General features: G+C 47.9%; 1 long non-coding RNA gene across 1 annotated transcript; it reads left to right on the top strand.

The window, feature by feature from the left end:
* Positions 1-775: 775 nt before the first annotated feature.
* Positions 776-8,469, top strand: LOC144104489 (uncharacterized). Its single transcript, XR_013308551.1, has 3 exons — positions 776-824; positions 889-1,050; positions 8,255-8,469. It is a non-coding gene; the product is annotated as an uncharacterized LOC144104489 (long non-coding RNA).
* Positions 8,470-10,838: the final 2,369 nt, after the last annotated feature.

The raw sequence follows: 10,838 nt of genomic DNA on the forward strand, positions 1-10,838 counted from the left end.
AAGAAACGCCAGAATACTGATAGATACTGGACCGCCCATCATTCTCCGGCAAAAATTTTCGACGTAGCTTGCGCAACACCAGAGATACAGGTGATTAAAAATGACAGTCCGCCTTTTCCCTCTCAGCTCATACGCTAATGGGAGCCATAAAAAAAGAATACCAGCTGGCGACGCTCCGCCTACTAATACGTCAGCATTATTTACTTCCGGTAGCCGCGCCCTCGCTCGCTCGCTTCACGCCTGACGCATCATAGCATCATCTGCCATCGACGAGATTTGCTTATTTGTCCCCGTTATGGACCACGATCTCGAGCAACGCTTGATACAGATGAGGGTCGAGGGGGACTTCGAGCCATGCAAGGATACGCCGTTTGAAAACCCGACGGTGAATTTCGACGACGACGAAAGCAATTCGTCGGTGACGGCGGTGGCGATGCTGTTGACCGGTGAGTGATGCGTCTGGTAATGAACGTCCGCATATTCTTAGTTGTACAAGTTCTGTAATTCATACACAATGGTAAATAAAGCTAGCGTGAGCGCTTGCTTTCATGAATATTATGAGCGGTCGCCCATCCAACAATGTCGCAGATAAACACTGAACGCTAATGCAGGTGCAGTTGCGGCTTCTGCAGCGTAATGCCGACAGCCCTGGAGCAAGTTTGCTGCCGCGACGTTTCGGCAGTAGTTGCGGAGTGCGAGGAAGGGTGCGTGACTCGGCATCGCGCATTCCAAAGCGTATGCTGTACCCCTGAGGTTCTCAGGGTGGTGTATTGAGCGATGCGGGAGGATGGCGCCCAACTGGAAGAGGACAAGGAGCTACACAGGTAATCCAAAAGTGTGTTATAAATGAAACAGCTATATGTACACCATAACCCGTGGTTGTTTCAGAGCAAACCGGTTCTTTGCGTACACGGCATTCACCATTTGGATATGGGGGACGCTCGGGAGAGCCAACCATGTGGTGTTGCCAGCCTGCGTCGTGTGCTGGATTCGGAAGGAACTTTCCTCAGCGAGCTACGCGGGCTTTCGACGCCCTGCCCAAGAGCGCAGGTAATGATCAACTAGTGCCATAATGTTCACATTTTCCATTAACTGTATATTACGGTCTATTTGCTGCTTAGTGCCGCAGTCGGCTCATGTGTGTAGTTAACTGTTCTGATACTACTGACAAGAGGCATTGCTTCAGCGAGGCAGCAGCAGCAGCAACAAGTTTATATAGGCCCTTCTACGGCCTACATATATATGTGCTTTACGCATTTAATGTTTGTGCATGGCTTTATCTGTGCTGGCAGTATCGATAGTGCACACGCCACTTTTTGTTCTCACCAATGTAGTAGGATCACAACATGCGGCACAAAGTGCAACTTGCGCCTGCTGGGACAACATTGAGTAGAGTTTGGATGTCCCGAGGACACGAATGGCCAAAGGGTAGCAGCAGCTGGGCTGCTTTCCATGCGTGCAGTAATGAGATGTATGGCAGCTGTGAGTTATTTCTATCTGGAAAGGACAAAGTAGGCATCTCCTTTTTTTTTACGTCGGCTCTCTTTATTCCTCCTTCGTTTGTGTGCCATCATTTGTGCATTGCAGGTTCTGTCTGCTACTGAATATTTATTTTTACCTGAACCACTTCAGCACTAGATAGGGTTCTTATATTGGCCGTCATGCCACTTTACTGGTATATGGGAGTTTAGCGTCCCAAAGCGACGCAGGCTATGAGGGACGCCGTAGTGAAGAGGTTCAGAAATTGCGACCACCTGCGGTTCTTTAACGTGCACTGCCATCGCACAGTGCACGGCCTCTAGAATTTCCTCTCCATCGAAATTCTCTATGAAGGCGAAATTCTAGAGGCCCGTGTGCTGTGCGATGTCAGTGCACGTTACAGAACCCCTGTTGGTCGAAATTTCCGCAGCCCTTCACTACGGCGTCTCTCATAGCCTGAGTCGCTTTGGGACGTTAAACTCCCATAAACCATAAACCATCCATCGATATTCGACCGCCACGGCCGGGATCGAACCCGCGTCTTTTGGGCCAGCCGCCGAGCGCCATAATCACTGCGCCACTGTGGCGGTCGGCAGTTTACTAGTGGTCTACAATGGACAAGAACAGGACTGAAGTTTTTTCTGCCGTTTTAGTGGTGTGCGCTGCTTAAATAAAAGTGGTATTTTGCACCTCAATTTTTAACCTGTACTCTAGGAAGCCACCTTATTTATTGTCCCGTTGGATATCACATCATCTGGTGCATAGTCATAGATACCATTGATACTCTTCATCACTCTTAATGTCGCCCCTGCTGTGGCCCAGCTAAGCACCACGCGCCAGCTTCCGAAACAGGCCGCTCAGGATGCAGCTGAAAATGGTGCTGAATTGAGCAGATGAAGGGCTTCAGTACCTTTGCAGGTAGTCCAGCAGTGGGACACGCTAGAAGATGTTAGCGCCCTGCACGATGAGCTTAGCATCAACCTGCAGTTTCGCACTCTGTCGTCTGTATGTGTTCAAGCCAAAATAGCGCAAAAGTCGTGGACAAGGAAAGAAAAAAACAGGATCAGCGCTAACTAACAACTGAAGGTTTATTCACAGGAAGCAAGGAATATAAAGAGCGGAAATAAACAAGATCACAAAGCAAAAAAAGTATGTATCACCAACTCGCTCGTCTTGCCATCGCGTTGTTCTGCATGTGTGTCTGCATGTATCTGCCAATCTGGGCAGTTCTGTTATGAAAGCTTCCACCGGTTTGCTGGACTTTCTTCCTCATATTGCACTTGGGCCCTTCGTAGATCACATTCACATGTAGTTTAAAATGAGCTTCGAAGTTAGCCTTGACAATATTGTAAACATTCGGACCTTACTTTGCACATCAAGTGAGGAAAGAGCACCTTCAGCACTGGCGACTCAATGGTTATGCCACTCCGCTGCTGACCCGAGCATGCGGGTTCGATCCTGACCTTGTTGGCCTCTTATGGGTGGAGGTAAAATGTTAACGCCCATGAACTGTGCGATATCAGCGCATGTTAAGGAACCCTAGTTGGTAGAAATTTATCTGCGGCCCACCCTCACTTTATTCTATTTATTTACAAAAAAACTGCTAGCCTCATAGTGGAGGCTTTTGAGGACTGGGATAGATTGTATACACACATGAAAAACGTTGACAGTCAGGTTACTGCAGAAATGAAAAAAACTATAAGAAATAATAAGAAAAATAAACTCTTCGTTGCAAAATAACTTGCAAAAAAGACAATGCATTACTATGTGATAAATCACGCACACCAAAAACAAAATAAAACAAACAATTCCAAATCAGTGCACCCATTCCCATTCTAGATTTGACAATTGTCTGATTTTTTTTGGGACGTCAGACCCCACAAGCCACCTGTTGTGAGCGTATAGTGGGGCTGATGGCCGCAGGGGAAAATGTTCTCATTGTTAGCACAGCTTAGCATAACAGCAAAGGTCAGCTGAAAAGATGATGCACTGGCGTCAGACACATTGGACTGCTTCACTCTGCGCAGCTGGAATCATTGAAGGTGTAGCGCGGCTGGCAGCGCCAGTGGCGCTGATGAAGATGAAGCGAAGAGTGCAACCTGACTCGCGCAGAACAGAACACATTCGGCAACCGGCCTGGCCAGCAACGTCGACAGACCTCTGCGCCGGCTCACCAGCCGCTGCCGCCGGGACCATCCAATAAATGTGGACCACCTTCCGCATCTGGTGACAGGGGAGGACAGCCCCGACGCGCGAAACGCCGCTCCCACTGGCTCTGGGCTCCTTCCCGTCTTCTCCCTCCACTTGGCCTTGCCGATGCACTCCCGCTGTTCGCAACCGGCTTTCCCTAGCTTCTCGTCAGCATGTAAGCACCTCCCGTCCCATGCAGTGAGGTCCTTCAGCCGTATCAGCGCTCCTTCCCTCCTCGGCTGCCCAGCCTGCCCGCTTTTTATGCCAGGGACCCCGTTTTTTGGCTGGCGCTGCTGGACTCGCATTTTCACATGAACTGTGTGTCCAGCGAGCTGCTGCGCTATAAGCACGCCAGCCGCGAACTCCCACCGTCTCCTGGCAAAGCTTCGGTTGCCACCTCCCGGCCCCGACATTTACGCGGACCTAAATAACGGCCGGACGGCGTAGTTTAGCTTGGAGCTCCCGCCGACTCTCTGCGCTGCTGTTCCGGGCTCAGAAGCAGCACCGCCACTCATCCCGCGATGACTGGCTGTATCCCCCCTCATAGCTGCTTCGGTTTTCCCTCTGCCAGGTACTACATCAGAGCCGCTCCCCACCCCGGTCTCTCCCAGGTTTGCTCCACTGGCCCCTATTGAATATCATTCACCTGTGAGCTCTCGTCCCACAGCGCCTCCTGCCCAGCCCTGCTTGCCAACCATGGCGCCTGCCCTTGGGCCATCACCAGAAGAGCTCTCTCTCAACTCAGGCCTCAACTCGTTTCTAGTCGCCTGTTCGCCTGCTACCTCATGACCAACCACAGTGAGCCCAACTGTCCTTCCTGTCGTGAGGCACGCATGCACGCCACACCTGAGCCTTGTCGCAAATAACGCGCCACCCGAACCGCCTGCGGATTACTGCTCACCTGACGCCTTCACCAGTGACTGTGCCTCCACGACAGACGTGACGGACACTGAAGGCGACCGCTTCGACCCGTCGACCGCTTCAACCACTTTCCTAAACGGCAGCCTGGGCCCACGCAGCAGATCTCCAGCCCAGCGTCGTAAGCTGCCGTTTCGCCATCGCCAGCGGCCGAGGCATCGCCTTCATTTCTACAGCTGTGGCTTCCCCACGCCATAACACGTCCGCACTAACTAGGCCAGCAAACATCGCATCCCTCCTGTAAATCCCCACGTGGCTGCATTTCCTGTATGGACATTTCCAGACCAACTTCATACCAACTGGCGGCCCCACAAGTAGACCTTACGACAAGCACGCCTAGCTTGCCTACAATTCCTATATTTTTTCCGCCTGTTCATTCCGTCATCATTTTCATCTTTTGGCTCCCCTCGCCCTTTCCGAAGCAGCCAGGCTCGACAGCCCAAGCTCGTTTCTACCACCCAGCGACCATCACGAACTGTGACCCGAACTTCACTGGCATGAAGAAACTTGTAGATACCGTTTTTACTTTTTATTTTATCGCGCATCGCACTAGAGGAGGAGCACCTGTAGCGGCGCTGGCATGGCCAGCGGCGCTAATGAAGATGAAGCTGGGAGTGCGACATGGCTCACGCAGAACAGAACACATTCGGCAACCTGCCCGGCTAGTAACGTCGACAGCCTGCTGCGCCGGCTCATCAGCCGCAGCTGCCGATACCATCCAATAAATGTGGATCGCCTTCCACAAAGGCATACTGTACTTCAAGAGAGGGGGTAGCTTGGCATACAGGCATAGGAGTGCGAGACCAGCAAGATGGCAGTGATATAGTCTATGTAGTGTCCAAATACAGGGCAGTGTGAATGGTGCCAAGATATTAAATGGTCGAGTGCTTTCTCTGGGGGCCAGACTGGAGGACTCTGCCGCGATGGGCTCAGAGGTGTTGCTCACGATGATGATGCCGATGGTAGGGCAGACAGTGGGAGTCGGTCTGGTAGTGTTTCTGAGAACCGGTTATGTCTGGTAGAAATGAGCTCTTGCTTCTCGGGCCTATTCTAGTGGCTTGTCATGTGGTGCAGAATTGGTGGCTCATTCCTCAGAAAGCTTTCCTTGTAGGAGGAGCCCTCGCAACTTTTGACAACATTCAGCAAGAGGTTGTCAGCCTGCGGAGAAAAACAACAAATTAGATGTTGTTTGATTACACAACGGTGGTATTAGATGAAATATCTATCCGAGTTTATGCAATTGGCTTCAAGCTGCTGATAATTCAGCATGTGTGTTTTTCCTGAGTGATAAACTAGTAAGTCTTTTGGTATTACTCCAAGTCTAATGCCCCATATGGAAAGGCTATAATTACCAAAAAATGATTTCATTACCACAATATTACAGATGTTTAAGGTGTGCATTTGTTATGAACGAGATTGACAACAACCGAAGAAGATTATAGAGAAGATTCAATCGACCGGGATGATCATGGCGGTAGCGGCAATTTCGACAGGTCGTTCGACCCCACGAGGACCCCCAAGAAAAAAGATGTGCTGGGAACCTGGTTGCGAAATCTTTCCGACGCTCTTCAGGGAGGAGGAGATGACCTTCCTTCTGTTCCCTCGCAAGACGCGACCGACAGTGGTCAGACGACAGGGGAAGGGAACGGTGCCTTCCCAAAATTAACCGTGACTTACAAGTGCCTGTGTATGGATTGATGTACAGATTCGGGCGAAGTAGCAGCGGAATTCCCAATCCCTCTCGCCCATTCCCACGGGGCTGCACGTCTTATGTACGGTGACTCTTCCGATCTGTGCTCATAAGGCTCATCCATCCGCTCGACGCTATCAACTCTTAATCATTGATTGTTTGTTCTTTCTTTCTTAAAATATGTAAATAAGTTCTCCTTAGTGCCAGTAAACCTGTTTGTGTTTTCGTAGTTCTAAAACGTCAGCTCCAATCCTTCCTCATCCCTTCTGCGGCCCAACCACGCTACCTTGCATCACAACAGCCGGCCATGCTACCCGGCCTATAACAACCGCTGGCTGCAGTGAAATGCTGCTACCCGAGTTAAAATAATTGTTTGCTTACTGTATGTTGTCTCCTCTTTTATCAGACAGACAGTGAAGTGCCTTTTTCTCGGCTTGCATGTTCTCACCTCCCACCGATGCTCACCGTCAGCTCTCACCGCTTGCACTTTCGTAGAGTTCTCGTTGTATTGCATCACAGCCAGCTCAGTCCTGAATGAAGATAAATGATCATCTCATCTGCTTACATGCCACAGGTCAAGAGCGCATGTACCTTGCTTGTATTCCTTCCTCCGAGAAGGCATTTGCCTTTGGAGCGAACAGTATAAGCAGCCTGTTTAACGAAAATGCTTGCAGATCAGGAGAGAGCTGACAGATGTAACGCAGCAACAAAGGGGAGCTCTCAATTTTTTGTAGCTCTTGGAAGGCCTTTGAGTCTGGAAGAAAAGGTGTTTGGTCAAGCGCTGCTTTCATATCAATACCGGTGCCTAAAATTCAGCAGTGACTAAGTATTAAAGTAGCAGCATTCGGCACCAGCACTTACTTCGCTGCATCCACTGGCGTTTTTCAAGAGAGTCATGTATGCACTTTTGGTCGGGTGCCTCGCGGCCATTGTGCTTGTAACAAACATGGTTCAGCAAGCTGTTCAACATGCTGACAACTAGGTCTCCATGTCCTTGGCCCATAGCTGCGACCCAGTACAGGTGGTCAATTATGCTCACGATCTATCCCTCAAGAATTGTGTGTGAGCGGATGGATGCCTGGAGATTTTTCTTGAGGCTTATAAAAAAGAGAACATTATCCTGCTTGCAAAGCATATCCTGGGCCTCTCTCACTAACAACACGGTGCCTCAATTACCTTTAGCAACATGCCATACATCCAACCAATGCATGAGGACTGGCTTATCCGCCCAGCAGAAACGCCTGACACTAGGATGTCTGTTTGAAAATGGACAACAATAACCGGCAAGGCACTGTAATTTCTGAGAAAAATATTTGTCTGCAGAAGCAGCGGAACATCAGGACTTATGCATATCCCAGTCAGAGTGCCATTTAGACGTTCCTTTAACTGATAGTCTATCAACTCAAAGGCCTATCGGAAGCTGCCACATGGGAAGCTCTAATGGTCATTGAATGAACACAGGAACGGAGAACTGTGGTGAGGTTTGAAAGGCCTTTGAGCAGTGGCGGCAAACCACAGGCAAACACGGGTGAATGAATTCGTAGTTGTAAATGTGGTGAAAGTTTACTGCAGTTATAAAATATACAGCTTATTTTGCAGGAAAAATATTGGGTGCCCACACAACAATGCAGCTAAAATAAGGTCTTTGCTTCCAGGTATATAAAAACATCCAAATCGGCTGGCTCGAAATTTTATAAACGCTACTACAGCTCGTTGAAAGGAATTCTCATTTTCGGAGAAATTATTCTTTTTACATTAAACATTTCAGTTTCAGCCTTTTCAAGGAAAAAAACTTCCAGGCTGATTGTTTCTAAGCCAACAAAAATTGATGGTGCCACAGCAGCTTTGTGGGGAAAAATGGAATCTTCCAGCGGTGCTCGAGCTTATCGTGTGGCAGCGGCACAATTTTTTACAGCTCAGTGGCTATTGACAATCTTGGTGGCAGGCTGTGCGCGAGAACTCATTGTCTTCCTGCAGGGCCTCCAGTGCATCATCCCACCAGCTATGGCAAGGAGACAAGCTACTTCAAAGATAACACTGGCAATGGTCGACTGTGCAACAATATTCCACACCCAGCATGGCTTGCTGGTTTCTGCGCAGCTTCATCACTGCCATGTGGCCATCGCGTCCGAACTCACCGGCCAGTTGAAAGTGTCCATGTGACAGGGGTATTAGCAAAACATGACATGTCGCCTTTTCATGTCTTAGCAATGTAGAGAACCCTGGAGTGTTACCTGTTGTCAGAGAGCATACGGTGATGCCTGCATTCTGAAGGGTCTCTAGGCACTTTCTGAGCCCTTCCTTTTACATCGGCGCACTGTTTGGCACTGCACATGACTATGAAATAAACAAAAAATTACCACATGCTGATTCATTGAGCAGCTTCTTTCACTCCTTACAATTACCAGCTCAGCTGTGTCTATTACTTTCAACTAACCCTGTCCAGTGCAAGCGGCGGCTTGCGAATTTCCCAATATCACCTGCTTTTTTTACTCTGTTTCGCCCTGCTGTGTTTGTCTTGCCTTAGAATCATGTTCGTTATGCTAAGCTACTGTCAGTTATCTGTTCGCTACCATTTCTTCCTCTTCATCTCGGCTTCATCTGAGGAATATTAGTAAGATGCGGTTTTGCTTGAGGGGTCTTCCAAGTGCCTTGTAGTTATATAACTTCTATGGTGACTTCCTTTTTGTGTGCCTGGTGAACAGTTGCTGCTTGATTAACATAAATGTATTTTCTACTCAGGATACCTCACTACTCAATTTATTCCGTTTATTTCATCTTTTTCTTCGTCACATTCAGACGTACCATAGCCCTTGGCATGTTCACATCTTCTGTTGCGCACTGCAGTACCTCCCCTGAATTACTCACAGTGCACTGTCATCAAGAAATCAAAAGTTGCCAGGGTGCTGCTGATTAGCGTTTATAACAAGTTTTCATTCCTCGTGTAAACATGCAGTGAGCAGTGCAGGAATTTCGTCAGCTTGTATGTTTCTGATTACTATTTAAACTTTTCGTGTAAAGGAGCATGATTACTGTGCAGTGTGTAAGCCTGTTCAGAAACCTTTACATATGCCTCTTTTATTTCCTGGTTATGAATAGCTTGCATGACTGCTTATATTTTAAATAAATGGAATGCGTTTTCCTAATGCAGCCCCAATTATTTTTTGTGGTGGCAGTGGAATGTTCCACACAAGCCAGGTGATCAGTCTTTGTGTGTGTTAGCATTGTAACATGATTGCATTGCTCTTTGTTCACAGGTAATGAAATCTCGCCTCTTTAACTACAACTTGTTCCGTGCAGACAACTTTGCCGACTTTCATGGCAAGCAGGCTGTATGTCATGTATTTGGCGCTGTAGCCTGGTCAGTCACAGCGACCGCCACCAGCCACTTAAAGTTGTATGCCTTTCAGTTCTTGTGCCAGCGTTGCCTGCTGCTCCTGTAAAAGCTGCGTGCATGACGACACATACTTTTCATTTTGTTTCTCAACCAATAACTGTCGCTTGTGGGACATGCATGAGCCCTATATTTTAGTACATGATATAGACTCCATATCTTAGGGTTTTACAGTCATGGCTAAGGCCCCTGGTTTGTTGCGGTTCCACGAAAAATCAGACAAGCATTTTCGCAGAATTTGTTAGCAGCCATATTCTCTTTTTAGTGTTTATGTTTTGACAGTTGATCAGCGGGAATGGCAGTACGATAAAAAATGACTGATTTATCTTATTAAGGCAATAGCCTTTAATGCCTCATACTCGCGTCCGTCCGTTATATTTTAGGTCATGTGACCTTGCGATGTCACGTGATCTCTCGGCCACGCTCGCGCCAGCTGCTCTTCTCCTGTGTCGTGAAATGAGTTCATTAGTAAAACTTCTTTTTGGGCTAGTTGGTGCATTTTGAACCAAGGAAAAGTGCAGCGAAATGAATTCAAGTCCGACAAATTCAAATCAGTGCAATGAGAGTCGCAAAAAGCTTTCGCCTTCCCGCAGTTAAGTGATATATATCTAAGGGTGTCAAACGAATTTTATTTGTTCAAATATAATGTAAGTGGGAGCTTGAGAACTCACGAGAATTTAAAAAAAAAATAACATCATGATTATATGATGCAATATTTCAATGTTCTGGCCAATCATAGCCAAGAGTCCCAAAAAGTTCAGATGGGATGCTACTTCAGAGGCGATTGTTTAGATTCGCATGCCACAATAGAGGGAAGCGAAGCCTACAATACATTTAAGACATGTAGGCACCGCTGATGCGGCAGCAGTTGACATCACTGCCTTGCTGGCGCTACTCGGTTTTGAAAGCTGCCTAGTCCTGCACCTGTTTTCCCTTTCTTCTCCTACCCTACTCAACTCTTTTAGTGCCTTCTCTTTCGCAGCGACCTACACCACCTTCTTTCTTCATCCATAGCCGCCTTTCCTGCACTTGCGCATAGTCCTTTGCCCCAAGGTGGACAAAAAGCTGCTCTCAAGCCTCATGGCAAACTTTACTTTAGCTACCATGAAAAGCCTGAAAACAATTCACACTGTGGTATGTATTCTGAAGAATTATTTGATTTTGAGA

This window comes from Amblyomma americanum, chromosome 1 (assembly GCF_052857255.1).
Source record: "Amblyomma americanum isolate KBUSLIRL-KWMA chromosome 1, ASM5285725v1, whole genome shotgun sequence".
Classification (NCBI taxonomy): Eukaryota; Metazoa; Arthropoda; class Arachnida; order Ixodida; family Ixodidae; genus Amblyomma; species Amblyomma americanum.